Source organism: Lynx rufus, unplaced genomic scaffold, assembly GCF_022079265.1.
Source record: "Lynx rufus isolate CCGP_SWC_20201006 ecotype Redwood Valley unplaced genomic scaffold, mLynRuf1.p SCAF_7, whole genome shotgun sequence".
Classification (NCBI taxonomy): Eukaryota; Metazoa; Chordata; class Mammalia; order Carnivora; family Felidae; genus Lynx; species Lynx rufus.
In genome coordinates, this window is record NW_025814889.1 from 86,666,662 (window position 1) to 86,690,376 (window position 23,715).

At 35.3% G+C, this 23,715-nt stretch overlaps 1 pseudogene; it reads left to right on the forward strand.

Moving 5' to 3' along the window:
- The first annotated feature begins 859 nt into the window (after positions 1–859).
- LOC124501949 (bcl-2-associated transcription factor 1-like) lies at positions 860–22,071 on the forward strand (annotated as a pseudogene).
- Positions 22,072–23,715: the final 1,644 nt, after the last annotated feature.

The following is a 23,715-nucleotide window of genomic DNA, read 5'->3' on the forward strand; positions in this document are numbered from 1 at the left end:
ATATATATAATATATATAATATATATAATATATATTATATATATATAATAGAATAACATAGAAAATGAAATAGAAGTAAACATTTTAAAAAGAAAATAACAAAAAAATAAATGTTTCTCTTTCTGTGTCCAAGAAAGAGAAAGAAAAAAAGAAAATAATTTAAGCAAAAACAGAAGCAAAAAACAAAACAAACCAAACAAACAAAAAACCCAACAATGAATAAATGAACCAGCAAACAGAATGACACCTGAATGAAGTTACATCCATTTTCCCTTAGAACTGAAACTATGAAGCCCTCTATAGTCCATATGCTAAACAAGTGGAGTGACTTGTGCTGGTCTTCTGGGGGATGTGCTTGGAGTGCACAGTTGGGCAGGGCTTGGTGTAATGGCTCCACTCTCCACTAGGTGGCACTGCTTAGCTTACTGGGGTGGATCAGTGTGCTCATGTGCATGCGCATATGTGGGAGAGGTGGAAAGGGCTTTTACCCAGCTCCCCAGTGTCCTTTGCCCTCTCACCAATCAGCAATCAAGCACACCTTGTTCATCTCAGGTCTCCATCCACTCCCTTCATTTACCCTCGGTCCAAATTTTCCACCTGCTAGGTGGCACCTCTCTCCATAGTTTTGTCTCAGATGGAGTGGTGTTTCAACACCCCAGATTTCAGAGACCCTGTGGCTTGGACCTACACCGACTCTCTGGGGGAGGATATTGTGAGCAATAACCAGGTGCCAGCTTGCCCCAGAAAGTGTTCGTGCAATCTCCCACCAGCAGAGGTTCAGAGAGTATGACAAATCACAACACACAGCCAACACCAGGTTGCACCACACTCTGGCATGTTTGTCCTAATACCCGCAAACATGGCTGCTCTCCAGGTCCGCTGGGACCTTTGCCTATGGACAGGCTGTATGGCCTCCGATGAGTGTTTTCATTCTTTCTCCCTCTTTCTCTCCAGCTACTTTGGGGGGGGGGGAGTGCTTTTCTTGCACGATCCCAATGTGCGGCACTCTCCCCCATTCTCTTTCTCTGTCCTCTCTCCGTGAAAAGAACTCTCTACCCTCCACAGATTTTCTCTCATAGAGTTCACATCTCCATACCACATACCTGTCATATTCTGTGGCTCAAGTTATGTGATTGTGGTGTTAATCTTCAGATCAATTTCCTAGGTGCTCAAAATGGTTTGGTGCTGATCTAGCTGCATTTTAGGAATGAGACAAGCTCAGGGTCTTCTTGCTGCTCTGTAATCTTAACTCTTCTCCTAGGAAATAAATTTAGAAAACATTGTTTGCCAATCTAAGTCAGGTTAATAATGGTTATTGGCAAAGAACTAAATAAAACTCCTATTTTTTATGTTTAAAAATACAACTGCTATTTTAAAATCTCTAAGTATCTGAGTGATTTATTGGATTTATTGTAATCAGCTGTTTTATTTCATCAAAACCTAACATTTCAGAAAGTTTATTTTGTTTTCCAGTAGTCACATAACACTGTTTTTTTGTTTTTCTTATGTTTTCCAAAACTGACCTGAAGTAGATAAATGGACAGATTATAAGACAAGTTATAATATAGCTAAATTAAAATTACCAAGTTTTCTTTCTCATGATATTGAGAAAAATATGATTCAGAAAACACAATAAATATCACCTGTTTTCTCCTAGTAAATAACTTTTATTATAAACATTAAAGACTAAAATTTAGGCTGTATCCCTATAACACAAAAATACCTTCTGCTGTCTTCAGACTAAAAATTTGGTAAAAAGCTTTTTATAAAGCTGGTTAAATTCTATAAAATGTAACACTGTTTTAATTTTTAAAAATCATTGGCATTATATAAAATTTGCAGCCACAAATAGAGTGATTCAATCATAAATATAAGTTTCTCTTCTTTTAAATTGAATCTGAAATTAGAGTAGTTGCCACCAAACTAGCCTTTATTTAGATTAGTGTCCATAGTAATATACCCAGCATCTCTACTTAGTTAATAAAAAATTTAGTTAAAAAAATAAATTGATGTTAGAATATTTATAAAGGTAAGGTTGTTTGAATAAGGCTAGCATTTCTTCAGATGATAATTTTAAAGTCTTGACAGAGTTTCACATTTGAATTTTAAACATATAGAAATACTTAAAAGTACTAAAGAGTGAATAAAATTAAGCTGAAAAGGGAGGGGGTTTGACCTCTAAATGAAGGAAAATGCATTGGTTGAAATTAACATGCATATGTTTTCCCCTGAGGGTACTATCCTCTGTTTATAGCAGAGGGCAGGAAGCCACAGACTAATTGGTTTAAGTTATAATATGATGGATTATATAGCTATCAAAGCAACTGGAGATTGAGGTAGGAAATACTAGAAAGGGGCAAGTAAATAGGGAATGATGAATAAAATGTGAAAGAAAAGCCAAAGTGAGCAAAATGAAGAATGAAAAAGGGTATGTTCAGAGGTAGAATGAAAGAAAGATAGGAAGGTAGAATGTGGAGGGCATATATTTAAAAAGTAGTACAAGCTGGGTGCCTGGGTGGCTCATTTGGTTGAGTGTCCAACTCTTGATTTCGGCTCAAGTCGTGATCCAATGGGTCATGGGATAGAGCCGTGCACTGGGCTCCATGCTGAACGTTAAGCCTGCTTGAGATTCTTTCTCTCACTCCCTCTGCCTCTCTCCCCTTCTTACATTCTCTCTAAAATTAAATAACAATAATAATAATAACAAAAAAAGTAAAAATGAGTTAGAAGCAAATAAATATACACATCAAAACATGGAGTCATCTTAAAGCCAGTGTTTAGTGAATCAAATTTAGAACCCAGAGGGATTCTATAGCTTAGTAATTGCTAGATGGAAAACACACAGACAAGCAGTGTGGATGGATGGATGGCTGGACGGATGGATGGATTTTAGGGATCATATATCAAATATAGAAAATCCTTGTTTTAAAGAGCATGAAAAGAAGTAAAAGTTAAAACAAGCATAAAATAAAATCAGGAGGAGGGCTAACATGATTATAATCCCTGTGCACTAATGCATAGGAGTAGCCCAGATCCCAGATCATGAGACTATAGTATAAAATAAATGATATTTCAAATCAAATTTAAATTATTATTTCACTGGGCAGTAACCCTATGTTTTCCCTGAACCCTTACAACAACACTGTAAGGTAATTATTGTACGTAGTCTCGCCAGGGTGTTTTTTTAGACATCCATGTGTTAGAAGGTGGAGAAGGGACAGTAAAGTATTCTCCGCCCCCCCCCCCATCCCCTGTGCCACTGAGGAGGCATTTTAAGATTAGAAAACAAAGATGTGACTCCACACAGTTTACTCAGGGTAATTTACTGATAGGATCAGGTGGACAGTGATTCAGCTGTGCATTTATTCTTCACAAATCTAGAACACAGTCCACAGATTTTACAGAGCAAGGGGACACATGGAGGGGTACTGTAGTGAGATCAAAGGATTCACATGCATTTCAAAGGGCTTGCATGTGACTAATTGACAGCTAACCTGTAATTAGATCTTGTGGAACCACCACCTATGCATCAGGAAGGGGAAAGACTATGTTTTCTCTCACAGATTTATGGGAGGCCAAAACATGCCTCCCCCCATCCTGGCCTTGACAGGCATTTCTAAGGTATATGTATTAATGTTCACGGGGACTGGAACACATAGACCCAAGAGAGGTCATCTGCTGAACATGAGTAAGATGGAGAGCCAAAGATAGAGTCATTACTGTCAGCAGCCCTACAAATGTAACCAAGATTTAACATGCCAAAACTGGTGTTTTACTTATTATTATTATATGGATAATGTGCAAATGCATGTACCATTTATGAATTTCCTAGACAAAGCTCTATTTTTTATATTTAATGATTATTATGTTGTTGAATATGTTTGGATAATTCAACTTTTAAGCCAGCTAGCTCTGCCTATTTTTGTTTCCACCATAACATTTGGTAAATAAAACTTTGTAGAAGGAAAGGAAATGTTTTCTCTTTGGTGGTCAACATATTCACGATAATGTCATTTAGGAAGCAGGTTAACTTATATGAGATATGGATACTTTGAGTCCGCAGCCTAGGAGGAACTAAACTACTGGTTCATGTGATTGACGCCATTAATAATTTTTATTGTGTTTCCTTATTCAGACTATCATAATGCTACTTTGTAATGCATGCTTTCTTTCCTTTACAGTGCCCTATATAGAAAAAAATCAGGTGAGTTCAAAAGCCCAGTACTAATTAAAACAACTTCCCTATAGCATTTGTTGGCTGGAAATTCAATAATACATTTTCAAATATGTTTCCAGTCTCACGTGAAGGAGTACAATAATCTAATTTTAAATTTTACATATAAAAATATACATCAATGCTTTTAACATAAAGTGTATTAGTTATAAAACAATCAGATATGTTTAAAGAATAAATGGTATATACTAATGATGATGGTATATACTAATGTGCATTGATGTACTTAATATAAATATACTTATTTTGGGTGGATATACACAGAAAACTGTATTATTTTTGTCTGTTTTCTCATATATTTCAAGCACTGTCACATTACCTACTTCTATAGACTGCAAACCTCAAGACCTAAGTGTACAAAATTCTACAATAATTCCTACAATAGTAGGGATAGTAATAAATGTATACCAGTGGTATGCACGATAAATATAATACTCAAACTGCATGTTAAAATGCTGAAGTATGTGAAAATACTTAAAAATTAAGTACGAACATGACATACGTACCTATATTATTCAAATTAGCAAAACACATCAAAAAAGTTAAAGATATATAATTATAGTTCTAAGTATTTTGTTGGGTAGCCATTCACAAAGATCACATTCTTTTCAATATAGTAAAACAAGCAGCATTAGATCTATAAATATTCACAATTATTTTTAAAATACAGTTAATTTTTACAAAGTTTGTGTTTCTTCTTTATTTATGAAACCACTCCGTAAATTCACTTTCCACTTGCACCTTACTTACTACTTAACTAAGGCATATTAATATGCAACTATTGTTTTTTTGTTAAGTACCTGCCTTTTTTAAAATTAAGGCTAATTTTTAGAGCATGTTTAGGTTCTCAACAAAACTGAGAGGAAGGTACAGAGATTTCCCATATATCTCCTGTTCCCACATACGCATACCCTCCCCATATTCAACATCCCCCACGACAGTGGTGCATTTTGTAAACTTACATTGACTCATCACAGTCACCCAAAGGCCAAAGCTTACATTACAGTTCACTCATGGTGGCGTATATTCTGTGGGTTTAGACAAATGAATAATGAGATATATCCATCATTATAGAATCATACAGAGTACTTCATTGCCCTAAAAATCCTCTGTGCTCTGCCTATTCATTCACCCTCCCCAAGAACCTGCCTTTTAAAATGTTTCATTTTTTTTTTCAGAGCCAGGAATGTCCTAGTAATCAACAATATAACTACTATTTATTAGCTAGTAATTTGTCTCAAACAGTATGCTCAGTAAATTCCATGCAATAACTTTTTTTTTCACAATATCCCTGTGAGGCTGGTTGTCATTGCCATCATCGTCATCGTCATCGTCATCATCACCATTATCACTTACATTTATTTAATTTAAAATCAAGATAGTTAATATTCAGTGTAGTCTTGGTTTCAGGACTAGAACCTAGTGATTCATCTCTTACGTGTGACATCCAGTGTTCAGCCCCAGATACACCCTTCTTAATGCCCATCACTCATTTGAAACATTCCCCTACCCATCTCCCCTCTAGCAATGCTATTTGTTCTCTGTATTTAAGAATCTGTTATGGTTTGCCTCCTTCCCTTGTTTTGTATCTTATTTTTCCTTCCATTCCTCCATACTCATCTGTTGTGTTTCTCAAATTCCACATATGAATGAAATCATGTATCTGTCTTTCTCTAACTGATGAAATGGAGCCATTTGAAGATTTTTTTTTTAACGTGCACAAAACCAAATTAGCTTAAAAGCAACTGAGCCAAGATTTGAATTAATTTTCTCAATTCCAATGTTAAGCTTTTAGCCATTACACCTACTTCCATGCCAAAGCACATTATAAACATTTATCTTGCCTAGACAGTGAGGCAAAGTCTGATGCTGTAGTAACTACTCATACATCTCTAAGGTTAGAAGACAAAAGGGATTTATTAATTAAGAGCTTTTTACCTAGCAGGAGTACCCTATCTTCATGGAAGCCTTTGAGTTTAACTTTTGATGTAATATTCCTAACCCACTCTAGCTAATAATGCATATATTTGCCAAGTACTGTGAAGTTACATTTAAGTAAAGTACTTTCAGAAACTTTCCATCCAGTTTGTTTTATAATTTTTTTAAATATATTGAATGGACAGTGTTGGGAGAACAACCTACAGAATGGAGTTATTAGTAGCCTCTCCATCCAGTTTTTAAGAAACTGGAAAATTAAATAAACTTAATTTGAGCATAAACACATGTTCTTTTTAAAGCTATGTTACAAGGGGGTATTACTAAAACTCTCAAGCAAACTTAATTTCATATCTTGTAGGTTGTGATAAAGTTTGTACATTTAGCACTGTTCTAGGAATAAATTAGAGATTCCACTTCTTTTGTAATTGCCAAAAAATTGAAGAGGAAACTGCAAAGAAACATCAATGCTGTAACAGTATAATCTTAAGGAATCAGAGTAAAAACTAAACAAAGGAAGGGCAGTAGTTGAGGAGTTTGCATAAAGTCTGTGGGGCATTTCATATTGAAATGAATTATTAAAGATATGATGGAAATAACTTTTTTAAATTATATAGAGATAGTATGTGTGTGTATGTATGTGTGTGTATGTATATATATATGTGTGTGTGTGTGTGTGTGTGTGTGTGTGTGTGTGTGTATATATATTTCTTTATCAACCAAAGGACACTTTTGAGAATGAAAGGGGGCACTATTAAGAATTACATTGGAATGACAGGCATGCAGTGAGAGTGGTCCTAGGTAACCCTGGATCTTTGATCATTCTACTTGAATGTAAACGTACCTCTCTTGTATAGTTGGAGGTCTCTATCTGGAGTCTCTTCTGTGTTCTGGTTGTGTGGAGTATTTGAAGTACACCACACCAGTGATCTTTACATTTCTGTAAATGTTTTTTTCTTTGTAATCCATGCATTGTAAGGATAAGCCTTCTAAGAATTCCCAACATAATTCCAAAATTAAGCCTCTTTGTTGTAAGTTACAGAGAAAAGCAACAATTTCATGCTCCATATAAAATCCCATGTGTTACCCTAGGAGCAGAGGAGAACTAATTAACCACTTGGTATGTCTTTTGTTGGGGTAACCAAGAGGAAGCTTATATGCATTTGCACTGAATTGTCACCTAAATAATATGCACTTGAAAGATTATTTATAGCAGTGAAAAAACATCAAGTCAGTAGTATCAAATGTTTATGATAAATTTTTAACAAGGGGCCTAGAATTTCAGAGTAAAAGTGTATCTTAAAGCCAGGCTAACAGTATTAATTTATAAGTAAGTAAACTAAAGTGTTTTTTTTAAGTTTACTTTATTTAAGAGAGAGAAAGCAAGTGTGTGAGAGAGTGAGAGAAGGGCAGAGAGAGAGGGAGAGAGAGAATCCCAGGCAGGATCCACAATGTCAGTGTGGAGCCTGATGCAGGGCTCAGTCTCACACATCGTGAGATCATGGCCTGAGTCAAAATCGAGAGATGGATGCTTGCCCAACTAGGTCACCAGGCATCCCAAACAAACTAAAGTTTTAGTCAGTTAAGCAATGTATCAAAATGAAGCAAAAAATTGGTGAAGAGCCTACTAATCTTGACATCGCACATTCAGTGCTTTTTCTACTACAGAAGATTATTCCTAATTAAGTGTATTGGCTATAGTCTTAATTTGCTTTTGTCTTATTTCATCATGAGGAAGTATTAAATATCTAAGGATCTGAATGTTCCATACTGTATATTTTGTTAGTCCCTTCCACGTCCTTTTGTAAATAAAGGGGATTAGCTCACTATGATCCAAAACAGAATTTCCTTCCATTTTATGGTCTCTATAAGTAGAAAGGGTTAACTTTTAAAATTCTACAAGGATCTGAATAACATTGGTATGTTTCCAGAATTAATAATTCCACAAATTATAATGATAGAATACAGAGTACAATACAGCAGAATTAAAGGTTAAAGCTCAAATGCTGTAATTTCAAGGTATTGATCAATGGTAATTTTTGGCACCTTTGGGTTGGTTCACTGGCATATGGCAAACAAGCACGGTAGGTTAAATATGAATGATTAATATTAAAGTAACTCAGTTACGTAAAAAAGTAACTCAATTATTTTAATTTTCATAGATTTACTAAGCCAATATTTTCTTATTCCCCCATGGTTGGTCTACACTTCTAAGCAACCCATTCATTTGTTTGTTTTTGGAAAATGATATTGCCTCTAATTAGGGCAGAACTAGAAGAAGATTTAATTAGGACAGAGCTAGACAAAGAACTATCTTTAAATGAACCACTTGCTGAAAAAAAAATAGATCAAATTTCATTTTTCCAAAGGTTTGATTAACCATCAAATAATACTATTTTAATAATCTTTAATAAGACATTATAGTAAAAACAGTATATTTTGACCACTTTTCAATTCTCAAAGACAAGTATGTTGTACTTTCACCTGCCACTTTGAAACATTATAAAATAAAGTTAACAATGAATTAAAATATATTCATATTCTTCAGTTCAAATGTCATAGTCTTTTGCATGTAAAAGTCTATATTTACACTGTGTGTGTGTGTGTGTGTGTGTGTGTGTATGAATACAAAATAAAATGACCTAATATTTGAAAAGTGATTTGGGAGCATTTTAAAGATAATTTCCTTATAGCTTTAAAAATTGTCAGTTACATTGGTTTTTGATATATTTTTCATGATAGTTCAGCAGTATTGGATATTGCATATTTTATTTCTAACTGTAGTGAGATAAAAACGTCAGTATTGAAATTGAACTTACGGGAATACTTGGGGCACTTGAGTGGCTCAGTCAGTTAAGCATCATACTCTTGATTTTGGCTCAGGTTATGGTCTCATGGTTCATGAGTTCAAGCCCTGCATAGGGCTCTGCACTGAAGGCACAGAAACTGCTTGGGATTCTCTGTCTTCCTGCCTCTCCCTCATGCTTGTGCACACTATCTCTCTCTCTCTCAAAATAAATAAATAAACTTAAAACATTTTTTTAAATAAAAAACTTAAGGGAATACAAATATGGGTTAACAAATGAATCCATTTATTTTGAAGTTGGAAATGAAGGCAAAAATCTTTTTTTTTTCACCTAACCTGGCCCTGTTTATGAAGTCCAAGGTAACTTAAACAGGTTTCATGTAAGTATGAGGGACTCACCCAACTGCTACTTTATTTCAAATCCACAGTCGTGGGCCACCTGGATGGCTCAGTTGGTTGAGCATCTAACTCTTGATTTCAGCTCAGGTCATGATCCCATGATGGTGGGATCAGGTTCCTCCTGTGCTCGCTCACTCTCTCCTCTAAAAAAAAAAAAAAAACAAAAAAAAAAAAAAAAAAAAACAAAAACAGGGGGTGGGGGGGTGCCTGGGGGGCTCAGTAGGTTAAGCATCTGACTACAGCTCAGGTCATGATCTCGTGGTCTGTGAGTTCAAGCCCCTCATTGGGCTCTGTGCTGACAGCTCCGAGCCTGGAGCCTGCTTCTGATTCTGTGTCTCCCTCTCTCTCTGCCCCTTCCCTGCTTGCTCTCTGTATCTCTCTCTCTCTCAAATATAATAAACATTAAAAAATAAATTTAAAAAAAAGTGTGTTTCACATGCACAGTGGAGGCTTCACTGAAGATTTTAGTGCTTCTGTTCTTCCTTTTACTACCTTTTGTTGTTGTTGTTGTTGTTGTTGTTTTTTCCTGGAGATGTCCCTGGAGGAAAGTTATCTGCAAGAGTAGGGAATTAGACAAGCCCCTTCCAAATGGACCTCTTGGGAAACAAAGTCTTTGACCTTCAGGAATGTTCTATGATCACAAATCCACCACACTTCAAGGTAAATCTTTTTTTTGCATTTGATAGATTTGTAAATTTATTGAAACAAATCACATGTTAACAAGTAATCAGACTTCATTAGGATTCTTCACTAGGATTCACAATGCTCTGAATGTGTAACCCCTTTTATAAAGATTTTGACATTTTAAACAAAGGGATAATCAGATATCTTGGCGAGAAATGTTTTCTTGTTTTATGTGTTGAGTAGTTGTTACCAGTACCAATTTCCATTCTGTCATTACTTCCCTAAACCTTTACATGTAAATACATACACGCACACATACACAAATGGATAACCTGCAAACATGGTTGTGTATCATTTGACCCTTCCCTAGGTTCCTGGGAGAAAGAGTATTGACAAAGAAAAGATTTAGTTCACAGTAACTAATTTTTTTTTTAAAAATCTCATAAAGTGTTTGATTTTCCCTGATCTTCAAAACTTTCAGTTAAGAATCACAGGTGTAAGTGTCCAGTCATTCCTGATTCAGTTGAAAAGGGGCATATATCCTTTCTCCACAGTGCCCATCTTATGTATTTCAGAGTTCCCAGAACAGTTATATTGTGTTAGATAAATTTGGATAATTACAGCTTTATATTTAATTGTAAATGTGGACTATAACCTGAGAAAATGAAATTACATAGTAAGAGTGGGGGTTAATTTTTATCACAAAATGGCATGATTAAAGAAGCAGAAGTACCCAAAAAGGACTAAATACCAAAAACAAAACAAAACAAAAACAAAAACCAACCAAACAATAAAAACCCTGCCTTATTGGGTCTTGGTAAATCACTATTTATTATGCAACCCTCTGATCATTCTAAAAAGAAAATAGCTAAAATAAGAAAATTCAAAAGTCTTCTATATTACTTCTCTATAAATTATATATATGGTCATAGTCTTTTGTTCTAACGTCGTAGTTGAGAGAGAGAGAGAGAGAGAAAGACAGAGAGACAGAGAACTGTATTTCTCCTACTGATACTTGATAAATTCTCCACACATGGGAATTTTGCCACAGAATCTTCAAGTAGGTATCCTTGAGTCTCTGTCTTAGCATCTGTTTTCCTAAGTGGCCATGGCTAGTAATTTTAATTTTATCCTGAAGAACACAGGTACTATATTTTAATTTTGTTGCATCCATCTAAAAATTGTATCAAGTTTTATTCTAGCAAAAGTCAGATCAGCTGATGCCAGCAAACCTTAGTTTCAGGCATTGTTAGGCAGGATCAAGTCTATTCTTTACTTAAGGGCTAGAGATGCCCTACTTCTAAAACCCCCTTCTCAGGTTCCAGTAGAATGTCCTGATGTTCAATGAGGTGTCTCCACTTTGGCTATTCCCATGTCCATAATCTCCCCACAATATGATGCCTCCAGAATAAGCATTCATCACACTGCCCTCGTTAGCTCTTCGCTGCCTGGCCTCCCAAATCTCCCTCAGTGCACGCACAGGTTAGTATCTAGGCAGAGCCTTAAAGGAGACCCTGTGCAGTGCTCTAGATCTGCTTATCTGCCCAACTCTTTCACCTCTGGTGTCCTTTCTTCCAAATTCCAGCACAGTCAGCAGCCCCAGCCCCTGAGCATCTACTAGTTAGACTTGACTTTTAGGCTTCAATCCCCGTGTCACAATTTGGGTGGTGACCCCCCACAGAAAGCAAGGGTGTTGTCCAATGCCTGATAAACAGGTGGTTCATGTGTGCTTACAGTCTTTGCTTTTCAGATATTATGGCAGAAGGATATGTGTAATACCTGCCACTCTATCAAGTCTCCACCTGAAGTTGTCTGCCTTTGAGGCTTCTTGGCTTCCTTTTATCCTCCTCTGATTTGTGTCTTTAGCAAAACTTTGGAAACCATGCATGTGTTTGTATTATTAAAATCTGTGATTTTATAACCATGATTTCCCAAACCACTTTAAAAAGTGCATTACTCCTGATAACTTCCATTTTAGATAAAATATTTAACATGATTTTACTTTTTCTTTTTCTCTTCACCAATGGAAGAGTTTGTTTTACAAGCAAAACTAATATAGCTTTTATTAATGGAATTAGTGGAATTTCCCCCAGGGATTATCTATAGCATTTGTATTGTCTCACTTTTTAAGAGTTTTAGATATTGTTTTATCTTCATAATCAAAATCATTCCTTCCTACCATATTTTCCCATTGGTGAATGGTCTGTCACATGAGATAAAGTATGAGAAAGCCTGGCCTAGCACAAGCATTTCTTGAACAATATCCATTGTTACTGTCGTCATAATCATTGTCATCATCATTAAATGGCACCACAATCATCAGCAACATCAAACTTTCTCGAGCTGAAAATTGCCTTTTGAATTCATTTATCAATTACAAAGATGATAGATCTAACTCTTTTGGAAGAAACTGATTTTTCTCTCCCCTTGTCTTTCTCTCTGTCTCTCTGTCTCTCAGAACATTTTGACAATTAGTTGGCTATACAAATAAATAATAGTAGTAGAGGAACAGACAAGTTGTATATATTTTTTTGCAATACTGTGATTCTAAGGACTAAAAGTTTCTGTAAGGTTATCTGATTTATGACCTACTTTAGAAAATTTAAGAAGCATCAAGTGTCACTATAAAGTCACTATCTAATTCTGTTGCAGAGATAATTCACAGCATCTATAAATCACTGTGATTAGTTTAAAATAAAAACACAGGTCTTCTATTCAAAGAGAAATACTGCCTAAAATAGGAAGCAATCTTATATACTTATAGTGACTTTGACCATAACACCAAGGACTTTGAACCTAAATTATCATTGAGAACTTTTCCTGACCCAATTCTCTCAAAAAGCATTGCAGTTATGAGTGTGTAAGTGATTTACAGCTGGATTCCAATCTGGTTTTATGTCAAATACCAACCTTAATTAATGGGAATAATGAGTTTCAAGATTCCTAGAATTGGAATGCCATGTCCTACCTACCTTTCTGTAGTACTCATTCCATGAATAGGCTGGAGGAAACAAGGAATAAGTTTTAGACGTGGTATCAGTGATATGAGGAAGACTAAGACAAAAAAGTATGTTGATAACCATTTGTCTTTTCATTGTTCTTCTATAAAGATTTTATTATATGTCAAAGATGATTTACTAAGCTCTTTTCCCATATATGTATACCACTTATATAAAATAAGTATGGAAATTCCATAAATAAAGGTTCAAAAGAAAATAGAAACAGTTTAGAAGTCCAAGTCAGGGGTGGAATATATGTGCAGACTTAAAGTTATGAATGCATTTACATTTTTAAAGAAGCTTAAATCAATTCTCTTTATACCTACCTGTCACAATTTGGGTTTAAGGTTTCTAAAATATGGTGTGAGGAGTGCTGGCCATGTATCCCTTGTAATACATGTTGTTGTTCCCATCTTAGTGATGATATAATGAATCATGTTCATAATAAATCATCAAAATAGCTTTCTCTGGTGGAGCTCAGGTTCACACTTTAGCATTTGATTCTTTAAACAGCCTATGGATTCATGGGCGGAGAAGACCCTTTTGAGGTTGGTGTTGTAGTTCTCAATATAACCTGATAATAGAATATAAACAAATATGGACACCAAAGAAAAGTAGATTTTTGAATGTGAAAACTTATCCCAAAATCTTTCCTCAAATTGGAAAAAACTAAAGCTTACATGTACAATACAAATTGTACCCTCTGCACCCTCATATATAACTTTAAAGAGATGATTATCTTCAAGTTTGCCTCTAGCTCGTTCTATAATTTTATGAAAAATTTAATTATACAAAATTGAAAACCTTTTTTACTGAGATGTAAGATTTTTTTTTCTTCTTTTTTTTAAGTTTTATTTATTTATTTTGAGAGGGAGAGAGAGAGAGAAAGAGAATGAAAGGGAGGGTGGGGGTCAGAGAGAGGGAGAGAGAGAGAGATGATCCCAAGCAGGTACCACACTGTCAGTGCAGAGCCCGATGTGGAGCTCGAACTCACGAGCTGTGAGATATGACCTGAGCCGAAATCAAGAGTTGGATGTTTAACCAACTGAGCCACCTAGGCACTCCTCTTCTTCTTTTTTAATGTTTGTTTATTTATTTTGAGAGAGAGAGAGAGAGAGAGAGAGAGAGAGAGAGAGAGAGAATCCCAAGCAGATACCACACTGTCTGCACACAGCCCCAAGTAGGCCTCAATCTCATGAACCATGAAATCATGACCTGAGCTAAAATCAAGGGTCGGAAGCTTAACTGACTGAGCCACCCAGGGGCCCCCAGACTTAAGCTTTTCTAATAAGAATTTTATCTCCTAGAATATATTAGTTGACACAGAGTTGGAATCTGTTTTCCAAAGAGTCTTAAAAATCATGATGAATACTTGTCATTCTGGGATTTTTCAGATGTAACTGCCATTTTCCAGCTATGTTATATGTAAAAATCTCTCCTAACATATCTAAGATATAATACCTTACAAATAGAAGGGACACAGGGGTGCCTGGGTGGCTCAGTCGGTTAAGCGTCTGACTTCGGCTCAGGTCATGATCTCATGGTTCGTGAGTTTGAGCCCCACATTGAGCTCTGTGCTGACAGCTCAGATTCTGTGTCTCCCTCTCTCTCCTCCTCCCCCACTCGCACTCTGTCTCTGTCTCTCTCCCCCTCTCTCTCTCTCTCTCTCTATAAATAAATAAACATTAAAAAAATTTAGAAGGGACACATAATTTGCTTGTGTAGGTACAGAGATTCTTTTCAAATGATGTATTAGTTTTGTGTTGCTGCCATAATAAACTATCACCAATTCAGGGGCTTAAAACAATGCAATTTTTTTTTTTTAATAATTGTTTAGGTCAGAAGTCAGACATGGGTTAAAAGCAAATGTGTTAGATGGCTACATTCCTTTCTGGAAGCTCTAGGGGAAGATGTCTTTCTTTGTTCATTCAAATTATTGGCAGAATTCACTTCTTTGCTGTTACAGAACTGAAGTCCCTGTTTCCTTGTGGAAGCATAGTTCTCTGTTGTCCACCAGATGCCTTTGCTTGTGCCCTCCTTCCACCATCTTCAAGGCCAGCAAACCCTGTCCAAATTCATCTCCAGCTTTGAATCTCTACAGTTTCTTGTCTTATCATCTCTTTCTGACTCTATATGTGAAAGTTTTTCTCATTTTAAGGGTTCAAGAGATTAGACTGGGCACACTTGGATAATCCAGGATATATCCCTATCTCAATATCTAAATGCTTAATCACACATCTACAGCGTCCCTTTTTGCAAGTAATATAATATATTGACAGGTTCCAGGAATAAGGGCATGGGCAACTTTGAAAGGCCATTTTTGTACCTACTACAGGTAGTCTTTCAAAGATCTTACAGTTCTAATAACTGTGATTGTACAATATTGCTCCCTTAATAATCTCTCAACTTGCTGAGGAAACTCATTCTGTACCCCAACTTCTTGAAGCTCCTTTCAGTAATGTTCAAAGAGATGTTTTCTTCTTGCTCTAAATTCCATTTGGACTAAACTTTTAATGCCCGTTTTTCACTTATTGCATTAAACTTTTTTTGTTTTTTTCTTACATCTCCACACAAGTATACTAACACCTATGTTTTTTTTTCACATTTCATACAGAATAAATATTGTAGCTATGTAGTGATTAAGTCTTTCAGCTGTGATATTTGTCTATGTTCAAATCTAGCTCACCCAGGTGACTTAGCTTCCCTTGACCCCAGTTCATTCATCTGTAATATGAGGGTAATAATCATATTTATCTTATAAATAATGCTTTTGGTTAATAATAAATAAAATTAAGTGTAATAGACAATTAGCAAGATTTGGAAGAAACTTGGGGAAATCCTTATACCTAATGAAAGCAAATTAATTGTTAATTGATTAGCATATGCAATTAACTGAAAAGTTATATAAAATGTATACATTCCATTTGATAAAATAGGTTTTTATAATTTGTGGCTTAGAGAGGTCATGCTCTTTAAATTATTACATATAAAACCAGTGAAAGAGAAATAATTAAATCACAGTCCTCTTAACTTCTGTGGTGATAGAGCTTTCTATCATAAATCATCCTGCATCTTTGATTTAAATATATATTCATGTAGTTTCAAAATGTTAATGCCTAAGGTTATGAGAAGTCTAAATTTTCAGTAGTTTTTATTTAGTTTGATTCTCCAATATTGCTCACACTGATTTTTGTTTGTATATTTTAGTTCACCTTGTTTCATAAAGAATTTAAACAGTCCACAATATACAAGAAGCATTTTAAGATAATATTGCTTACAATGGTGTTAATAATAAAGAGAAATAGGAATGAAAATGTTTAGAACTAGTAGAAATATCAACTTATGTATAATAATCTGTTTTCCATAGTCGAAATGAGACAATAAATCCATAACCTTATGTAATTGTCCATGTACGTGAAAAATATAGTTATTACATCTTCTAGAATGTAACTCTCTAAAGGTAGGGTTGGGTGTCTGTTTTGTTCTTAATTGAGCATCCTGCACTTCAAACAGTTCTTGACACATAATATGTGCTCAATATACATTTGTTGAATAAATGTTTGAAAAGGTTTTTCTTCTCTGAAAAACACCTATAAGAAAGAACAAATCTTAAATTGATACGTGTGGCTTAGGCCAAATACACAGTGGAAAGTTTTCTAATACCTGAGAAAGTGTGTTACCTGTCATCTCTTGATAAATAACATCCACAAATGCTATTTATCTCAATTGAATTTCTGAGGAATTTTGTGTTGCAGTTAGCTTAAGTTTGTTTTCTTGGTCAGTTACATACAAGGCAGTTACTTTTTGGTGTCCTTCTCTCCCATTCTGGTTTTACGGAGCTTTATTCCCTGATGGCTCTGGAGTACAGGATTGGAAAAATTGACTGTTAAATTTAAGGTATCGTTTATGACATATGGTAATATTTTTATTAGCAGTAAAATTATATCCATTAGGTTTATTAATAAACGATGTTGCCTCTTCACTTTAGGAATTTTCTAACCCGAAATAAAATGAGTTTTTATACACAATTTAAAAAATTGTTTTAAAAGAGGACATACCTCTCTAGGCATAATATTTGAGTGAATTATGAGTTACTATTTACTTATTTATTTATTAACGATCTTTCTCTTCAATCATGATGGTACAATTTATTTGTTCCTACAGATGCTAAAACTCTAGACTTGCAAAAATTTGGGAATAAAAATAGTTGTGGTGAGGAAGGAAGATATGGTGAGAAACATAGAACATGAGGCAATAATGTTTCAATCATTCTGAGCAAAGCCATTAACTTTTCTTTTTATTTTACCAGCCCAATTAAAGGAATCAAAGGGTTGGGTTGTCATACCAGAACTCTTACAGAAAATGGACAGTATCTTCTCTGTTGCAAGTGCAGGAAGCTTGTGTGGTTCATTTTGGTTTTCTGGTCTCTATAGATAAGTTGCCTTGTAATACTAGCTCAACTAGTGCAAAGAGAAGAAAAGAATATAAAAACAAAAGCAACAGGAAACCCTCTGTCTTGCCTGTTTAGTCTCCCAGTAAAAAATCATCACATCTATTCATAAACTAACGCCGTCCCTGGGCCTAAACCACTTGTAACTTCACCACTAGATGAGATTACAGTGTAAATCATACCAATTTGAATCCCACAATTTAATCGCAATCTCTCAGAAAGGCCCCTGTCTGAGGAGAAGGGCCTAAAATCTAGAAGTCTGAAGTAAGGGCATATTTGGAGTCTCCAGGTAGACCGTGGTTAAGAAACAAACAAACTTTACTATCTCTGTTTTTCTTTTCTGAAAAGCAAGAGGCCTCCAAGGAGTACAATGGGAGTAATTCTGTCTATGATAGTTTACAGTCATCCAGAAGCCTAAGGTTTTACAATAAAAGATGACTCCCTCGCCTTCATTGATGAATGGCTATAATTTTCTATCGGACACTCTGAATCGGCTACCTTGCCAGAACAGGGAAAAAAGCTCTCTAACTCTGAATTGAAGGTATAATTCTAAAATATAAGACTTTACTGTGTAACAATAACGTATTTTCTAGGAACCCTTGACATACAAGGAGCTGTAGAGAAAAATAACAAGATAGGTATTTACAGAGCGCAGGCATTTAGATAAATGTATAAATCCCATTATAAAGAACAAAATGATAACGAGATAAGGAAATAAATATTCAAAACACAGTAGTAAGAAATTCAGTAAGAAATGACCTCCAAACAAAGCTGTGGTGTCCTGAGACACAATCAGTCAAAGCATCTTAAGTGTCTATTGTTTTCTCAATCTTGTAATAAAAAAATATGGTGACGGAGGGCATGCTCCGACTTCTACACAGACCCAAATCTCACATTCTATTTTAAAGAACGTACAGCATACAGTAGGTAGATATTTGATAAATGCCTAAGTATGAGCATGGTTATTTTACCATAGGATAAATAATACCTCTTATTTTGGTGCTAATAAATTGTCTTTTTGGTTATTGTTGTTCCTTCTCCATGTCATGGTGCCCCTGAGTGTAGTTATTTCTCCCTATTTTAAGGCATCCCAACTTAATTTATTCATTCCTTTTATTCTGAGAGGTCAGCAGCAAAGCTGTTTTTTAAAGTAACATAGCATGAACATTAGTAACTGCATTGCATTTAAGAGATCTATATTAATTTTTTTAATTCAAAAGTTAGAAATTTGGTCTAATTAATGTCGTCATCTTGCAATTTGGATATGACTATTACATTGTAATGCATCAATATTGCCAGCTACTGAATAATTTGCCCATTCAGTGAACAGAAAGAAGCAATATTAACTCCATTTGATAATATACATATTTCCAAGACAGTTCTAATGCTGAATAAACAATAATATAACTGAGATGAGTAATCAAGAAAAATGACTGAGTTTCTGTCCATAAATTGTTTTTTTAATAGTACTTTTGTGTAGAAAGTGTCAAGGCTTCTATGTTTCTGCTCAATGAATCCTTTCAACTTGGATTCCAGTAAAAAAATATTTTTCCCAGAAAAATCGGAAGTGACGGAAACGAGCTAACGCATTGAAGATACCTCTATGGTTTTCCTCCTGTGCTTGAGTTGGGAAATGGCCACTGTGTAGTTACAGTGGAGATAAGGCCCCGGGAACCATGCTTTTGGCGTTTCAGGAATTTGAATTCAGAGTTTAATTTCTCAGAACTTTTTCTCCAGGAAGAATTTTAACATCTCAAAGACTTCACCTGAGTGCTTAATCCTGCATAAAACCCAAGGAGAAAAGAAAGTGTCGCTCCAAATCTAGATCACATTCTTCGAGATCAAAGTCTAGATCACATTCTAGTTCTCGATCAAGATCAAGATCACATTCTAGAAAGAAGAGATACAGTTCTAGGTCTCGTTCCAGGACATACTCAAGATCTCATAGTAGAGATCGTATTTATTCTAGAGATTATTGTCGAGATTACAGAAATAATAGAGGAATGAGACGGCCTTATGGGTACAGAGGAAGGGGCAGAGGGTATTATCAAGGAGGAGTTAGATACCATCAAGGTGGTTATAGACCTGTCTGGAATAGAATACACTCTAGGAGTCCTAGATGAGGTCATTCACGTTCCAGGAGTCCAAAAAAAAAAAAGATCCGTTTCTTCTCAAAGATCCTGAAGCATATCTCACCAGTCATATAGATCTTCTAGGTCTCCAAGATCATCTTCTTCTTGTTCTTCATCCCCATATAGCAAATCTCCTATCTCTAAAAGACAAGGGTCTCGGGAAAAACAAACCAAAAAAGCTGAAGGGGAGCCCCAAGATGAGAATCCTTTGAAAAGTAAATCACAGGAGGAACCAAAAAATACATTTGAATATGATCCATCTGAATCTATTGATAAGTTTCGCAAATCATCAGCCACATCTGGTGATATTTGGCTTGGCCTTTCAGCTTATAATAGTCCCAGATCTCCTCATAGTCCTTCAACGATCACTACACCACCTAGTCAGAGTTCATCTTGCTCTGATGCTCCCATGTTCAGTACAGTTCACTCTGCAAAAAAACAAAAACAAAAACAAAAACAAAAAAAACAAAAAACAAAAAAAACACACCCCCTCTCAGCATTCACATTCCATTCAGCACCTGAAAGGTCTGGGTCTGGTTCTGTTGGAAATGGATCTAGTTGGTACAGTCCTTCTCAGAATAGTCCAATTCATCATATCCCTTCACGAAGAAGCCCTGCAAGGACAATCACACCACAGAATGCTCTAAGAGATGAAGCTAGGGGGACGTTCTTCATTTTATCCTGATGGTGTAGATCAGGAAACTGCAAAAACAGGAAAATTCTTAAAAAGGTTCACAGATGAAGAGTCTAGAGTATTCCTTCTTGATAGGGATAATACCAGGGATAAAGAGGCTCCAAAGGAGAAAGGATCAGAGAAAGGAAGGGCAGAGGGAGAATGGGAAGATCAGGAAGCTCTAGATTACTTTAGTGGTAAAGAGTCTGGAAAACAAAAGTTTAATGATTCAGAAGGGGATGACATAGAGGAGACAGAGGACTATAGACAGTTGAGGACGTCAGTCCTTGCAGATCAGGGTAAAAAAAAATCTACATTTTTTTACTACTACATCTACTACATTTTTCTACTACTATTTTTTTTACTACTACATCTACTACAGCTACTACATCTCACCAGAATACTGAAGAGGAAGGACCCAAGTACAAGTCCACAGTTTCACTGAAAGGCAAGAGAGAAAGTGATGGATTTAGAGAAGAAAAAAAACTATAAACTTAAAGAGACTGGCTACGTAGTGGAAAGGCCTAGAGCTGCAAAAGATAAGCACAAGGAAGACAACAAAAATGCTGAGAGAACAACAGTAAAAGAAAGAAACTCAGTCACTTGAGCAGGTAAAGTCTGAAAAGCTCAAAGACCTCTTTGATTACAATCCCCCTGTACACAAGAATCTGGATGCATGAGAAAAGTCTACCTTCAGAGAGGAGAGCCCACTTAGGATCAAAATGATAGCCAGTGATTCTCATCAACCTGAAGTCAAACTCAAAATGGCACCCGTTCCACTTGATGATTCTAACAGACCTGCTTCCTTGACTAAAGACAGGCTACTTGCAAGTACACTTGTGCATTCTGTCAAGAAAGAACAAGAATTCCAAACCATCTTTGACCACATTAAGTTGCCACAGGCTATCAAAAGCACTTCAGAGTCATTTATTCAACACATTGTGTCCTTGGTTCATCATGTTAAAGAGCAATACTTCAAATCAGCTGCAGTGACTCTAAACAGGAGGTTCACTTCATATAAGAAAGCCACTGAAGAATATAGTGCCAGGCAAAAGAGCCCTGAGATACACAGGAGAATTGGCATCTCTCCAAGTGCCCTGAGGAAGCATACTCATTTAGCAGGAGAAGATAGAGTTTTTAAAGAAGAAAATCAAAAGGGAGATAAAAAATTAAGGTGTGATTCTACTGATCTTTGGCATGACATTGATCGTTGGAGAAAAGAAAGAAGTAAAGAACGGGGGATTCCAAGGACTCCAGGGAATCCAGTGGATCGAGAAAGCAGGAAAAGATTCCAAAAGATTACAAGGAATACAAATCTTACAAAGATGACAGTAAACATAAAAGTAGAAAGCAATATCATTCTCAATCCTCATCATCTTCAGCATCACCTTCTCCCAGTTTTCAAGAAGAAAAGGAGAGTAAGAAGGAAAGAGAAGAAGAGTTTAAAACTCACCACGAACTGAAAGAATACTCAGATTTTGGAGGAGTTAGCCGACCACGAGGAACCTTTCATGATGACAGAGATGATGGTGTGGATTATTGGGCCAAAAGAGGAAGAGGTCATGGTACTTTTCAACATGGCAGAGGGTGCTTTAACTTCAAAAAATCAGGTAGCAGTCCAAAGTGGACTCATGAGAAATACCAAGGGGATGGGATTGTTGAAGATGAAGAAGAGACTATGGAAAATAATGAAGAAAAGAAGGACAGATACAAAGAAGAAAAGGAATAGTAAATCTGAAGTGAGATTGCAACAGAGAGCAGAACTTGCACCCACCATTTTTTTTTACCTGATTTTTGTTTTCAAATAAGAATATAAGCATTTTACTTAAACTTTACTGTTTGCAAGGAGTCAATAGAAATTTTGTTTTAAGTCTTCAAATATCTTGAAAAGTAGTAGACTGTATGTTGAAAGTTGTACTGAAATAAAATAGAAAATTGTTACGTACCATAAAAAAAAATTATTTTCCCCCAAACAAAAGCAGAATATTACTATACCAGTGGATTAAACACATGGTTCTCTAATAAAATAGATGAACAGTTGAGCCCATATACAGGATTTATGGGAGTTTATATGGGGCACATAGGGAGATCCTATGTTTATATAGAGAAACAGGCCAGTGATAGATAACCAGGGACACTCACTGCAATCAGAGGTATTTGCTTCGATTGTGTGCTTATGAGGAGTAGCTTGTGGTACAAGACAAATTATTCCCAAGATATGCTTTGATGTCCACTTACCACATCACCACATAAAGAAGGCAGGCAATTTGTTCCTAATGTAACTAATAAAAAAGGCATCACAATTTTAAGATTTTTGAATAAGCACTACTTAACAATGTAATAGTGCAGTGTACTTAAATTCACCTTTGAACAAATTCATTGAGAAAAATTAAGAATGTGAACCCTAACAAGGAGACATGAAAGTATAAATTCTTAGAATAGAAAATCTCTATCAAACATAGGTAAAAATCATATTAACCATATTTAGTTTGCGTCTCTATTGTTGTGTTAAAAGACTATATTTTATCCTTGGGGTTAGGTGATTTACTCACTTTACCAGTCATTGACAGGAAATTAAGACCTTACAACAAAATCTTAATCTTTAGTATTTAAAAATAGATATTTATACTTAAAGCAAATTTACAATAGTTAAATGTAGTTTTCATTCAATAAAGTTAATTCGTTGTCAAAAACATTTTTTTTTTCATAAAATTATCACTTGATCTGACCTAAGCAAACATCTATTTCATCCTGGTTCCTATCACAGGATGGATCCTGTATGGAATATGTAACAGGAATGTCAAATTGTTCAGTGACCCAGCTTAATTAGACTCAGTTTTCAGCCACTGTGGTGCTGTTTCACATGTCAGTGCCTTCAGTTTGCTGTTCCTTCTCTTGGAACTTTCTCCTTGTTTTTGTTCCATGTTTACAACTCAGTTCATCCTCAAAAATTTTATTAAAACTCGTGTTTATTTTTTTGCTACTCTGCTCTCCTATGTATAATTGACCAACATTCAGCCTCTGTATTTCTGTTCTTCAAAAGTGCTACCTATGATTTCAGATTTCAAGCATTAATATATGTGTGTTCGATATATAACAAATGCAACATATGCTATATTATAATATTTGTATTATGTTTTGTATTATTTGTTGCATATTATACATTTTATGTTTAAACATCATGTATTCTATATTGCATGAACATTTACATATGAATTTCTTATATTTAGAAAGAGTCATAAGTAAATACCAGAAAGTAAACACCAGAAACAGACAATTTCAAAGTGGGACACAGTAAATTGAGTGATTTTTTTGTCTTGCTTGGATGAAAAATTTGAAATCCAAATGTAAATGGAAGTACTAAATATGGAAAAAAAATGAATTTATCTGTTATCTTCTATGTTGAAGTTAGTATCCAGTGCTGGTCAGATGCATTTGTTTTGGAACACATGTAATGTGCACA